The 13,573-nt window shown below is 40.0% G+C and overlaps 1 protein-coding gene across 3 annotated transcripts in view; it reads left to right on the top strand.

Annotated features, from left to right (window-relative positions):
- Window positions 1-4,406: 4,406 nt before the first annotated feature.
- Window positions 4,407-13,573, top strand: part of ANKRD12 (ankyrin repeat domain 12) — a 111,930-nt gene continuing 102,763 nt past the window's right edge. The window contains exon 1 of one of the 3 annotated variants that reach the window (XM_060028679.2): window positions 4,407-4,612. The gene's annotated coding sequence lies outside the window, so the exon portion shown is untranslated. Of the gene's footprint in view, window positions 4,740-13,573 lie in introns of all 3 variants that reach the window. The other 2 variants (XM_060028678.2, XM_060028680.2) reach the window with 2 other exon arrangements.

Genomic DNA, 13,573 nt, shown 5'->3' with positions numbered 1-13,573 from the left:
GCCAAGTCTTAAGTTAATATGATCTTTCTATAAACTTTGTCAGTATTCTCTTTAAACATTTTTATATTTACAGCACACCATTGTTACTGTAATTTCAACTGGTAAGTGACATATCAAGCGACTGTAGGTGTAATGAGGACAGGGTCGTTGTCTCTAGAAGTACTATTTATCATTTTTAAAAAAGGAAAGTACAAAACACTTTGATATTATCCTGGGCTATTCTGACCCTGCAAGTATACAAAAACTAAGTGGGGGAAGAAACTGGAAGTGTAACTTGAGTTGGAAGGTTCAGTGGATATGGGAAATATACTCCTCAGCTGAATGCATATTACAACTTGGAAGAAAGAATAAAACCCTTTGTATATAATATCCAGTTCAAGAAACTAGCTATGAGTTTTGCAAGCTGGAATAAAAAATTAATAGCCAGCTTTAAATTCAGGGATAGATCTAAACTAATCCAGTTTCAGGATTTCTCAAAGTCACTGTTTGGCCTTGATCTTATGACAGACTAATAACTATGATGCTTATAAATATGATTATTTTTAAGACTGTCTTTAAAATGAGTTTTTGAGAAATGAAATTGAGTTACTTTTACTGAGGTGGATGGACCTAGAGTCTGTCATACAGAGTGAAGCAAGTCAGAAAAACAAATACCGTATGTTAACACACATATATGGAATCTTAAAGAAAAATGGTTCTGATGAACCTAGGACAGGAATAAAGACACAGACGTAGAGATGTAGAGAATGGACTTGAGGACATGGGGAGGGGGAAGGGTAAGCTGGGACGAAGTGAGAGAGTGGTATTGACATATATACACTACCAGATGTAAAAGATAGTTAGTGGGAAGCAGCTGCATGGCACAGGGAGATCAGCCCAGTGCTTTGTGAACACCTAGAGGGATGGGATAAGGAGGGTGGGAGGGAGATGCAAGAGGGAGGGGATATGGGGATATATGTATACATATAGCTGATTCACTTTGTTATACAGCAGAAACTAACACAACACTGTAAAGCAATTATACTCCAATAAAGATGTTAAAAAAACAAACTAGTTTTTGTTTTTTACCTAGGATGGTAACAACAACAGTAATTTTTCAAGTGGCACAAAAAGGTAACACAATGAAAATGCTCCCTTCTACCCTAGAGCCCTCAGACCTTCTTCCCACAGGCAACTACTTTTACTATTATTTTTACCTCTTAAAAAAAAAAATAGTCTATCTTCTGTTAGCTGTTAAGCTTTTTATTTAAAATTATGAAAAATTACAGGTATTCCTTTAAATTAAAGTTACTATTGTAAAAAATGCCTTACACTTTGACATAATTTTTTTTTTCCCACTAGACGAAATGTTAGGAGTGGGAAGGTTTCAGATACTGGGTGAAAAAACAAGCCATGTATTAAGGATATGCACTGATTAACTTATGTACTACTTTAGAAGCAGAATATTGATTTTAGGTCGTTATAATTATAGGCATACTGTTATATCATTATCAAAATATATTCTATAGTTCTTAGATCATCACTTACATTGTACTGCAGTAGTACATACTAGTATTTTGAGTTGAATCTTGCTTAATCTTTTTGTCCATTTTTCTTGAAAATCCTATCAATTTTTAACACAAGAGCACTAGTTTTAATAACTACAGATAGGCTTTTAAAAACACCTGGCAAGCAAAATTTCATTACAGTAATCCAAGATGGTTCCAAATGTATATGAACACACTGATTAAAATTTTCTTGCCAGTTTTCGGTTGCCTGAGATGAAGCTATATCCCAGCCTATTTTTGAAACCCGTAAGGAGAAGTTGGCAGTGTTGATGTGTCTAACACCACTTGCTCCCTCATTTCCTCTTCTCAGTTCCTAGCTCTGTGCTGTTTTTTACAAAAAAAGATATTTAGGGAGGAAATGTTCTTATTGCTATTTAAATTTTTTTATTACAAAAATGAACCAACAAATCAACTTGTCATTTTTCCTACTGGGCAAAGAATCTAATGTCTGGCTTTTTTGGTGGTTTTTGGAGCGGCTACTGAGTGTAGCTAGGGAAAGCTACCAATTCCTCAGAATTACTTGCTGTGACTGGATGGAGCCATTGCCCTAATAAGTCCTACAACATGATGATAGTCATAAGAGTATTAAAGCATTACATCTGTATAGACTGTCATATGATAAGCCATGATTGAGATTGTATTTTTATTTTATTATATTCACCTTCCTGAAATATGGCAGGATTTTTTGAATGATCTAACTGTACATCATGTAGCAAAACGTAACAGTAGTTGATTCTAAAGGTAAGAAGTTGGAAAGAAAGTAAATTTTGCAGATGGCTTCTAGATATCAAATACACACATTTTAGTGTCTGCTAGTAATCACCCTAAATAAATGTAATAAAACTTAACCTTGGCTAAGAGTGATGTTTAATGCTTGGGTTCCTTGATCTCCTGGTACTATTAAGAAAACATATTTTGCCCACTTGCTGAAGATGGATTCCAGGATTTGAGCCAATGAAAGACAGGGCTCTATAATTAACAGCCTTAGCAACTTACTAATCTACTAGCTCCAGCTTCTTTTGAGGTCTCTGTCCATAATAAGAATTAACTTCTTGATTTATACTTCTAGTTTCACACTGAAAAGGAAAATTAGCTCCTCTTCCCTTGATTTTGAAACTTTCCAATAACAAACTGTGGCTGACTTATAATTTGTCGCGTATAATCTTAATAGGAGCTTCAATAAAATTTTTTTTGCAACTTGACTGATTCTACAATGAACTTTTCTTTTACAGATAGTGTCCTATTCAAGTGTAGTCAGTACAGTGCCTTGGATCACAATTGCCTTGAGTCTTTCATGTATTCAGTGACTTTTAAGTAATAAGATTGTGCAGATAATTATGGCATGAATTATGGTTAATTGATTTCAGCAAATTCAAGATTAGCTACCTTTCAGTTTTGAACTGAGGCTCGTACTGCTGTAGAAATAGCTATTGCCACTACCATCCATTCTCCCTATGACAGCGAGCTGAATGAGAACCAACTCAACGACTTGAAGTCAGACAAGAGTTGGTTAAATTTTTAGTGGATTTTTCTTTGTATTTCACGCCATAAATATCCAAATTATACGTAACACTGATCCACTTCTAGCCACAAGATGCTCTCTTACAATTCATATTGAACCTAATATTTTTAAAGGTAGGAGAAATCAGGAACCTAGGAAAGTAAAAAATAGTGATGTTTAATGCAAGTTTATGCTTTGTATGGTTAAATGCTGGGATTTAGCTTTCTCTGTGAAGTCTGAAATATATCATCTGATTAATGACATAAATTCGTAACTTCACTCATTAAGTCACAAATGCGTGCTGTAGTTTGGAGGACACAACGATGAGGAGGAAGATGGTTTCCCTCCAATTACGCAAGCTCTTTTATGGTTAAATAAAGGCATGCACAAATTGTCGCGGATTAACCTCAATGTAAATAAAAAGCGTCCAAAAGGAACTCAATAAAATGGTTTCCCTCCGATTATGTAATCCCTTTGGTGGTTAAATAAGGGCAAGTACAAACTGTCGCGGATAACCCTCCAGAGGAAGTTAGAGTGCCAGCAGCTGGACAGCCGAGGCGGTAAATTTCCCTCCTGCACGGTCCTCCAGCTGGCAGTGCCCTGAGAAGTACTATCTCGGATGGGGGAAAATGCACTTAAATTTGTCTGAAAAGGTCATCCGAAGGTATGGCTGTGAGAGGGCGTATTGCAGAGTCCGTGTAGTCCCCGCGACAGGTGCACGCGAACGTGCTTTAGGGATGGGCCCGGGGCCCACATGGCTCAGGTGAGGGGCGCGTTGCGGCCTGGCCAGCCCCGTGCTTCCGCAGGTGCGGCCGTCGGCGCGCAGGCGCAGTGCGCGGACCCGGCCGCACCGCCTTTCCCAACGCCCCTGGCCCGCAGTCCACCGCGAGCCGGGGCGGACACCCGCCTCCGCCGCCAGCCGGGGCAGCAGCGTTGTTCTCCCGGGTCCCAGCTCGCAAACTCGTCCGCCCGCCCCCGCAAAAATAACATGTGAATACCCAACGTAGACAGAGCCTCCTCTTCCTCGCTGCCGCCATTTCCAGAAGTTTCCAGTCACTGCCACGGCCATGGTCGCCGCAGAGCGCGAAGCGGCACCCGCCGGCCCGGCACGTCGGCGGCGCCTGCGCGGCTCCCTCGCTCCCCTAGGCCCCTCCCTTCTGGGGCTGGTGCCGGCGGAGGGGAGGCGGCGAGGCGGGTGGGGTCCGCACCCCCGCGTCCACTTGGTACGCCCCGACCCCCGCCCCCGGCTCGGGAAGCTTCTCCCGGCCCAGGCAGAGCGGCGGGCCGCGGCGCGGGGAGGCGGGCGGAAGGGGCGGCGGGGCCGGGGGCGGAGCGCTCACGCCGCCCGTCCCGTGCCCGGCGCGTCACGTGCCCGCGCCGCGGCCAATCGCCGGACGGCGCCGTCCTGGGAGCGAGCAGGCTGTGGTGAGGGGCGGCGGAGACCGGAGATGTTTTCGAGCCCGGCCTTGGCGGCGTTCGCGGCGGCGGCGAAGACCACGACAGCGACGGCGGCGCCGAGGCCCTCGTTCCAGGGATAGACCCTCCCGCGCCGGCCGTGCCTCGGGTCCGTGCGGGCGAGGGGGGCGTGGCGACAGGCGAGGAGGAAGGAGGGGCGCGGTTTCAAGCCCCGGCCCCGGAGCCCGGGAGGAGCCCCTCAGTCGCGCCGGCTCCCGTCCCCTCCCCCGAGCGAGGTAGGGACTCGCCCCGCCCTGCGGCGCCGCGCTGACAGTACGGCTGCCCCGCCGGGAGCGCAGTGGTCGCGGCGCGGCGGCAGCTGCCCGAGCGGGGGGCGGGGGCTCCGCGGGCGGCCGCGCCGCTCCCGGAACATGGCGGGGCCGCGGCGCGTGTGCGTGCGAGGGAATGAGGGAGCGAGCGTGCGCGGCTGGGGGGGCGCCGCCGGGAGCCGGGCGGGGTGGGGGCGGGGCGCCCCCAGCCCGGGGCCGCGGGTAGGCAGCTTCGCGGCGCGGACGAGCCGGGCCCCGGCGTTCTCGGACCCTTGGGCCGCCGGGTTCTTGGAGCTAGTTCGAGGGTAACACGGTGTGACGCAGCCTCGAGGTTCCCAAAGCGTTGAATAAACGGTTGTACAAAGAGGTCACCGAAGCCCAGCTGACAGCTGTTTTAATAATAACAGTAAGAAACAGTTTAGGACGGGAAGTTGACACTCTTGTACCCGTAGAAACCGTAGGAAACAGTTTAAGCGGTGTTAGCGGTCGAGAGTGTAATTTACACCCTGCGGACGCAGTGAAAAGGGTCGCAGACCCAGAGATCCTTAACACTTCGGAATCGGCTCTAATCCTGAAGTTGAAGTGAACCTGAGTTCTCAGTCATGTGTCCTTTTTTATTTTAAAACGGTTTATGTAAATTATAAAAGAAGGCGAACTGGTGAAATAGCTATTTTAAAATAAATTGTTGATTAAAAACATATGCTTATATAGGCTCTTAAAAATCTTGGGCACTGATCTGTTTCAGTTTCTTCAGTCGTTATACAAAGGCTTTCCTGGAGATTAGCTCAGAACTGGCAGAACATGTGCTATATTGGTGCCAAGTGGCTTAAAAAACAAAATGAGATAGTGTCGACTGTGTAAGATCAAGTCGTTATATTAGCTAAGCTTGTTGGGAAAAGTCTTTAATTTGGGCTAAACGCAAAAACATGTAAACATTCGAAATGTTTCATAGGCAAGGGGGGGAAGGCTTTACTAAAAGATCTTTTATAGTCGACACAAGCAGTAACCAAATTTCTAAAGGTCTGCAGACGGTTGACTGAGTAAGGTCAAGCCTAACTATTCGGGGTATGTGTTCTATTTTAGGGACAGGCAAGGTGTTAAAATGAAGTAAAACTTAAGTAGTATTCATGGAAGGAAAAGAGCAGGATGCCTGTAATGTTCTTAATCTCTCTGGTTTCCATAGTTGTTGTTAGGATGGTTTTATGAACAAGCAGAGCTGGGAAAGTGGAAATCTCTGGGTGTGTATTCCATGAAGACTATTTGAGGCAGAGTAAAGAAAATAAAGTATTCAGATGAGGAAAGAACTTAGTAGGTGGAAATACATTGTGCGGTCTTTGATTTTAGTTCTTTAATACCAGGAAGGGGGAAAAAAGCTTGAATTTTGTTTGGAGACGAGCGCCCAACTGGTGGAATGAATTTAAAAGGAAGATGTTTTTATCAAATTGTTTGTGTTACTTTTTTTTTTTTTGCTATAGAAGTTGCTGTAAAAGGTAACTGATCATCTTCGAGGTAGACTGGAGAAATAGGGATATTTGGAAAACTCATCATTGGAAAAGACGTTTTTATTCTATAGAATAAAAATAATAGTAAAAATGTTCAGTTTCTTGGTATGAGTTGATGAGTAGTTAAATTTTCTGTAAGCCATTCTTATGTTTTAAGAGCATTGTTTCAGGCTAAAAGGAGAATGACTAGTGAGATTAATCATGTCCATCGTAGTCCATAAAAGGTTTAGACAGCTTTCTGTATATAAACTTGATGCTACTGAAGCAACATCTATCAGATAGACATGAAGAATTTATCCAGTAATTGCAGTAGGTTGCTTAATAGCTAATGACACCACTTTCTGACTTGGAACTTGTTGCGGAAGCTGACATCAACATGTATTTGTAAAATGCTTGCACTCTGTAAAGATTGTAGTTTAGAGATTTATCCTTAGAACTGGAAGAGACCTCAGATTTTCCAATCCGTTTCTCTCATTTTACAGATGAGAAAATGAAGGCCTGGTAAGGGGGAATGACTTACCCAAGTCAGCACAGCTAATTAAAACAGTCTGTGGTTTGGCCTAGAGATTTTTTTTTCTGAAGATGCTAATTTGCTTCTTTAAGAAGTAGCTTTATGGAGTAGTGGAAAGAACAGGCAAATAAAAGTGAGAAGGCCAGGGTTTACATTCTTGATTTGTCACTTCCTAACTGTGGTTTTTGACAAATCATACTTTCAGAACCTTGCCTTTGTAATCTGCAAAAAATAATTTTCCTACACAATTTACAGGATTGTTTGATGGAACAAATGTGATTACATATGGAAAGCACATTATATACTATAAGCTTTTATCTGTGTAAAAAGTGGTGACATTATTTTTAAAATAAATACAGTTTTCTATTGTATTATCTAAGGTGTCTAGATCCCTAGGTTTTTGCTTAGCCTTAGCTTCATTGTTTTGAGCACCTGCTGTTTTATAGATTATAACTCCCTGTAGATACATTTTCTGATCCCTACTTAGTTCTAATCTTAGTAAAGCCTCTTATGAACATTTTAAATATTGCGGTTGTTAGAGCCTGACTTCCTCTGGAGAATATGAAGTTTCTTCATATAGCATTTGAAAACATTCTCATATACACTCATGCATGCATAATCTGTTTCTTTAACAGGCAGTGGCTTTTTAAAAGTAATAGTGAAAGTATCTTAGTAAAAATGTTAATTTGTTGCTAGTTTCTAGATAATGGCAATAACAGGAGGTAATTTCCTTTATAAACTCAGCTTTTGAGTAGTTCATGTTAAGGTTATCTTGTAGATCTAAAATATAAGTGCAGAAATGTTAAGACACTGTTGACTTTTGCTGTTAGGTTTAAAGACCTTTTTCTTTTAGCGCTTTAAATCGATAATACTGGGAACATCATTGTAGTATTGTAGTGTTACATACATGGATTATTTGTAACCTTGAAGCTAAAGGTTATGATAAGCATTTGTTGAGCATGTAGAATCTGCACGTATCTGTGTTCAAAGTTTTAAGTGAAATATTTCAGATAATTTTCATAATAACCCTGTAAAACAGATACTGTGGCTGAGGAGAATGAGGCTTTGAACTGTTACGTGGTGTACAGATATTCACAGACCTAAAAAAGTGACAGACTCTGCCGTCCCCATTCTTAACCATTTCTCTGTATTCTACCTCTAAGAGTGTTCAGCTGATTTTGAGAAGTTTTAGGGCAGTTTTTAAGTTTCTGACTTTGTGAAAAATTTGGTGGGGTGGGGGGCAGCATTCTACCTTCTACTATGTTGGTTAAAAAACAAAAAGAAAAGAAAATACCTTACGAGAATTGTGGAAAACAGTCCAGCAAGCCTTTTAATGAGATGCTGATGTAGTTGGGTTTTTTTATGTTGTCAGAAGCAAATTAGTCTCGCCAGCAACAGAAGGACTACAGTTGTTAGTACTAAGAGGCTGTTCTAACAGACTCCACCTTGATATTATGTTCATTGTTCTAAGGAAACATACTTTAAACAGTGACTGAAGGAGAAAGAAAACTAACCAAATTCATTTGGGACTTTTATAAAGGAATAGATCAAGCAAGAGTAAATATGAGTTTGTCCAGGTTAGAAAATAGCAACCAAAACTAGGTTTTCTGATTAGTGGAACCTTCCACAATTCTAAGAAATTCAAATTTAAGTTCTTAGAGAATTAGGTTTAAATACAGAAATGCTTCCAAATTGAGGTAAATAGAAGAGGTAAATTATGAAGCTGCAAGTTGCAAAATCATTTTTCTTCGGCTTTTAAAAATTGTGTCTTTTTTTGGCCAGTCCCTTAATATTTGTTTATTGCACTAAAGTTGTTTCAAAATATGTAGTAGTTTACATTTCTGTTTATCAGTTTGTATTTGGGCCACAGTTGGGGGAGATACCACAAATACTTGTGATAAATGCTATGTTGTTAAACTACCTTATTGCTTGAAAGAGTTGGGAGAGTCCTGTAGCTTCTTACATTTCAGATTGTTGTTCTTCCTACATAGGAGTTTTTTTGGCATTCTGACTTCTAATAGAGAACAAAAACCATGTGTGTGTGGCTCTCTCTTTCTAGAAATAGCTGTAGTAACTCACGATAAAAGATAATAGTATGTAAAAAATTACGATGTTCTGTAGTTCATGAAGTACATTTTATATCCGATCTCTTGAATTTCACAGCTACTCTGAGATCAGCAAAAAATCCGCTAATCTAATGATATTGAACCATGGATAGGATCCAGGTTAAAATTCTCTGGAGTAATGCTAGACTCCTTTGAAATGCACTCGTGAAAGAGAAGCATTAGCAAATCTGAAGGAAGAGGAAAGAAACACCTACTTTTATTCTCTCTTCCACCAAAGCCGCATTGTACACAGCTTTCTTCCATTCTGTTCTACCACTTCTGAAACTTTAACAAGCAGGGTAGGAGTAAATACTAAAAACATTCTTTATACCACTTTACTAATTAGTGCTGGTGTTTAATGATGTCACTTAGATGAGAAAATTTAAAATTTACAGAATGTTTCCTACCATAATTTGCACAAAAATATTGTAACTAGGAATAAAGCCTTGGCTTATATTTTAATATTATGTACTAAAGTCTTGCAACCTCTGAGTTAAAATAAGTTCTTTTTACCAGAGTTTAATTTTAACTATTTGGAAGTTACTTGGTGATCAAAGAAAAGACCTTTTATTGAGCATTAGTATTCTAGGTACTGTTAGATACTTACATATGTGTTATTTTAATATATGATGAGAATAGATATTTTACATATCTAGTTATGGAGAAACTTCAAAAAGTTGTTACTGGAATGTCTCCAACTCTAGGTGCTATTACTCAAGAACTAACTTAAAATTTGTGTTATATAAATGTAATTTTATTACTTTGAGAAAAATTTTTTCTTAAGATCAACCAACTTCGTTTGTAGATTGATAGCTGAGGTGATCACCCAGTAGTGGTTCTTCAACCTTCAGAAATTATCCCTGTCTTCCAGAATTCATAAAAACATCCCAAGAATGAAGATGAGTGTTCTCTTTAAGCTGCAGTCCAACAGAACAAAAAAATACCTCTTTACCTTCTGTTTGTGCTCATGCTGTTGAAAGTAAACAATTGTTGGTCACCAATTAAAATTTGTGTCATTACATTTAAGTTATATTACTGCTGTCATTTTACATCCAAGGCTTTCATCTTTAATTGCGGTATGAAGGGTTTGATTTTAGCTACAGGAATTTGGATCATTAGCTAATACATGGAGAAATAATCATTTGCATTTTCTCTTCTGTGAATTGATACTTCATATCTTTTGGTCAGAGGCATAATTACAAATGTCCTGTGATTGATAATGGATTCTCCACATAACTTTTCGTTCACTCTTTACCATTACCTTGTGAAGTTTATCTTGTTGCCATTATACAGATGAGTTTAAATCAGTGTCTGTATTGCTCCTTTACAAAACTGCACATTCAAAGAAGCTGATATTATTAAGAGAAAAAAAGGTAAAATGATAGATAAAATATGAGCCTTTATGGGGAAAATAATTGTTTTGTATTATGGATTTTTACAAGGAGTGAAAGTTCTTGAATGATCCAGTCTGACAGTGTGACAGATTATCTCTGGATATTGAATATGAAAGTAACCAGAATTTCTTTTATTTTTCTGTATTTTCAAGTTTTGCCACAGTGAGCTAGTATTATGGATATAATCAAGAAGGTTTTAAACACTGCATGTTTAGTTAACAAATTTTAAATGTTTCTATGAACGCTATTGCATTTAGCGTTGAGACAGGAGTTTAGAAAATATAAGCGAAGACAATATCATAGGTTGTTTTTTTTTTAAAGGATTTACACTCAATGAACAAAACATAGACATGTGGAATAGGCGGACAGTATTATTGTTTAGTCATTCAAATTGCTTTCTAGTTGGTGTAGAAAGGAACATGGTGAGCCCTCAAGGACATGGATCATGTCTGTCTTGTTCATTGTTGTACCGTAGATTCCATCACAGTGTAAAGGATCACCCTGATGCTAACGACAGGAGGATGGTCTGACTGGCAGAAGAGATGAACTGGGACTAAGGGAGAAAAGATGGGTAGCAGATGAAAAAGGCCATGATTGCTAGGAAGAAGAGCTTAATAAAAATTAATTTCCAATATGGGGAGTAATGTAATACAGATTTTCTTAGAAAATAATTCGAGGTTGTATAGAATTCATATAGGACACAAAGAGATCATTGAAAAGGTGCTTAGGTTTTAAGGTTTTAGGTGCCAATGCTAAGCACATATCTGAAGAAGACTTCTTGTATGGAGCTTAAAATCTAGCTGCAAGAGATAATTACTTAAAACAAGGATCCATAATTACAGAGAGGTTCTGTAAACATTTGGAAGTTACCCTGCAAATTTTTTAGTGAAAGAACCTATGGCTTTCAGGCCCTGACATGGGTCTGTGCAAAAAAGACTAAGAATCACTGACTTGGAAATTTAAGTTGAATTTTTGATGTAGAACTGTTACATTCTTAAATAGTCCTAATTTGTGTTTTTAGGCATTTATTTTTTATAGTATATTTCTTTTCATAGATAAAGTTGTTTAATATCAGCATCATAAGTGAGATTTGTCTTTTTTATCCACAGTTCATAACATTTACATGATTATATTTCAGGAAATGTTTTATTTTAAAAATCAAATACATATTGTTTGTCACTGGGGTTGGAGTTTCCATAGTACCACACTTTTCTTGTTACTTACTTATACAGCTGTTAAAATACAGTGAATTTACTATGCTTTGGTCCCTCGGTACCATATTTCTTATTATTCTCCTCAGCATACTTTGGCAGGGAAACAGTTTATAATCCTAAATTGCCCTGACTAAAAGAGCAACCAATAATACTACTACCCTAAGTCAGTTTAGAGCATGTTTTCTTTTAAATGCCCTATATGCAGTTATCCTGAATTCTTTTTTTTATTGAGGTCTGGTTGATTTACAATATCAATCATATTAGTTTCAGGTGTACAGCATAGTGATTCAGTATCTTTGTAGATTATGCTTCATTTAAATTTGGCAGTTGTCCTGAATTCTTGTGCGGAGTATAGCAGGTGGGTTTATGTTGGAGAGTGTGCAGAAGACAGAGATAGCAGGTCAGGACTAAAGGCCCAGACAGTTCAGCCCTGGTGTGAAGTTGTATGGAAGCTACAACTTTGGCTATAGTTGAAGTAGTGCTAATAACCCACCTTATTGTTGGGTCAGGGTGGGAATGATGTGGTATGTGGATTAGCAATAACTTAATACTTCCGTAAGTTTTGCTCTCTTGGGCGGGGTACTGATTTTAGTACCTCTAACTGCATAGAGAGTTTGGGTGTAGATAAAGATGATTTTCAGGATCTCAGACTTACATTGCAGAAGCCATGATTATCATAAACGATTCTGGTTTTTTATGCCATATCCTTTATCTCAAATCTCTCTTTTTTTAATGTGCCACTATTCAAACTGCACCCAATTATCTAAGCAATTAGAAGTCTTTTCCTTTCATTTAAGGCTGAAGTATGTACCTGTCATTTATAAAGAAAGCCATTGGGACTTTCCTGGTGGCGCAGTGGTTAAGAATCTGCCTGCCAATGCAGGGGACACAGGTTTGAGCCCTGGTCCAGGAAGATCCCACACGCCGCGGATCAACTAAGCCGTGCGCCACAATTACTGAGCCTGTGCTCTAGAGACCGCGAGCCTAGAGCCCGTGCTCCACAGCAAGAGAAGCCACCGCAATGAGAAGCCTGCGCACCACAACAAAGAGTAACCCCCGCTTGCCGCAACTAGAGAAAGCCTGTGCACAGCAACGAAGACCCAGTGCAGCCAAAAATAAATAAATAAATATTTTAAAAAATAGAAAGCCGTAAAAATGAGGGCATTATTTGGGATTAAAGTGTGAGTAGTACTGAGAATGCCACCAGGCGTATGATCTGTTGAGTAGATGGGCTGCTTGTCTTTTGAGGGGCAAAGTAAAATACCAAAAACTTTTTTAAATTTTGAAATAGTTCAAATAATTTAAAAGGTACAGAAGATAGCATAGTGAGAACCTTCTACCTATCACCAACCTTAAGAATTACAATTCAGTTGAACCCCTCTGTATACCTTTCCTTGAGCCATTTCCTCACTTCCCCAGGCAAATTCCTATCTCCCTCTTTGCACAAACTTTTCCCAACAGTGGATCTGCCCTTTCCCTAGACTTATGTAGATTTGTTTCTTTATGGAAAGTTCACCACAGTGACCTTTTCCGTTTCAATTCTATTACATATTTTTTCATTCCCTGCCCATTTTTATTTATTTATGTACTTATTTATGTATTCATTAATTTATATTTTTGGCTGAGTTGGGTCTTAGTTGCGGCACACGGGATCTTTTGTTGCGGCGCTCAGGCTTCTCTCTAGTTGTGGCGTGCGGGCTCCAGAGCGTGTGGGCTGTGTAGTTTGCGGCACGCAGGCTCTCTAGTTCAGGTGCGTGGGCTCAGTAGTTGTGGTGTGAGGGCTCAGTTGCCCCACGGCATGTGGAGTCTTAGTTCCCCGACCAGGGATCAAACCCGCATCCCCTGCATTGGAAGGGGACCACTGGACCACCAGGACCACCAGGGAAGTCTCTCTGTTGCATATTGTGTATAACAGTAAGAGCAGTCTCACTAGAGGAGTTGAAAATAAGATTTGTATACATGAGGTAGAAATGTACCTTAAAATCTAGGCAAAGTAAAGACTTCACTGCACTATATACAGAACAGATTGGCAAAGTAGATGTGCGAGTAACCTAATGAAATTATCATTTTAGGAA

The sequence above is a fragment of the Delphinus delphis genome, chromosome 13 (genome assembly GCF_949987515.2).
Source record: "Delphinus delphis chromosome 13, mDelDel1.2, whole genome shotgun sequence".
In the NCBI taxonomy this organism is placed as follows: Eukaryota; Metazoa; Chordata; class Mammalia; order Artiodactyla; family Delphinidae; genus Delphinus; species Delphinus delphis.
The sequence above is the reverse complement of the archived record's forward strand: the minus strand, read 5'-3'. Positions and strand labels throughout refer to the sequence as shown.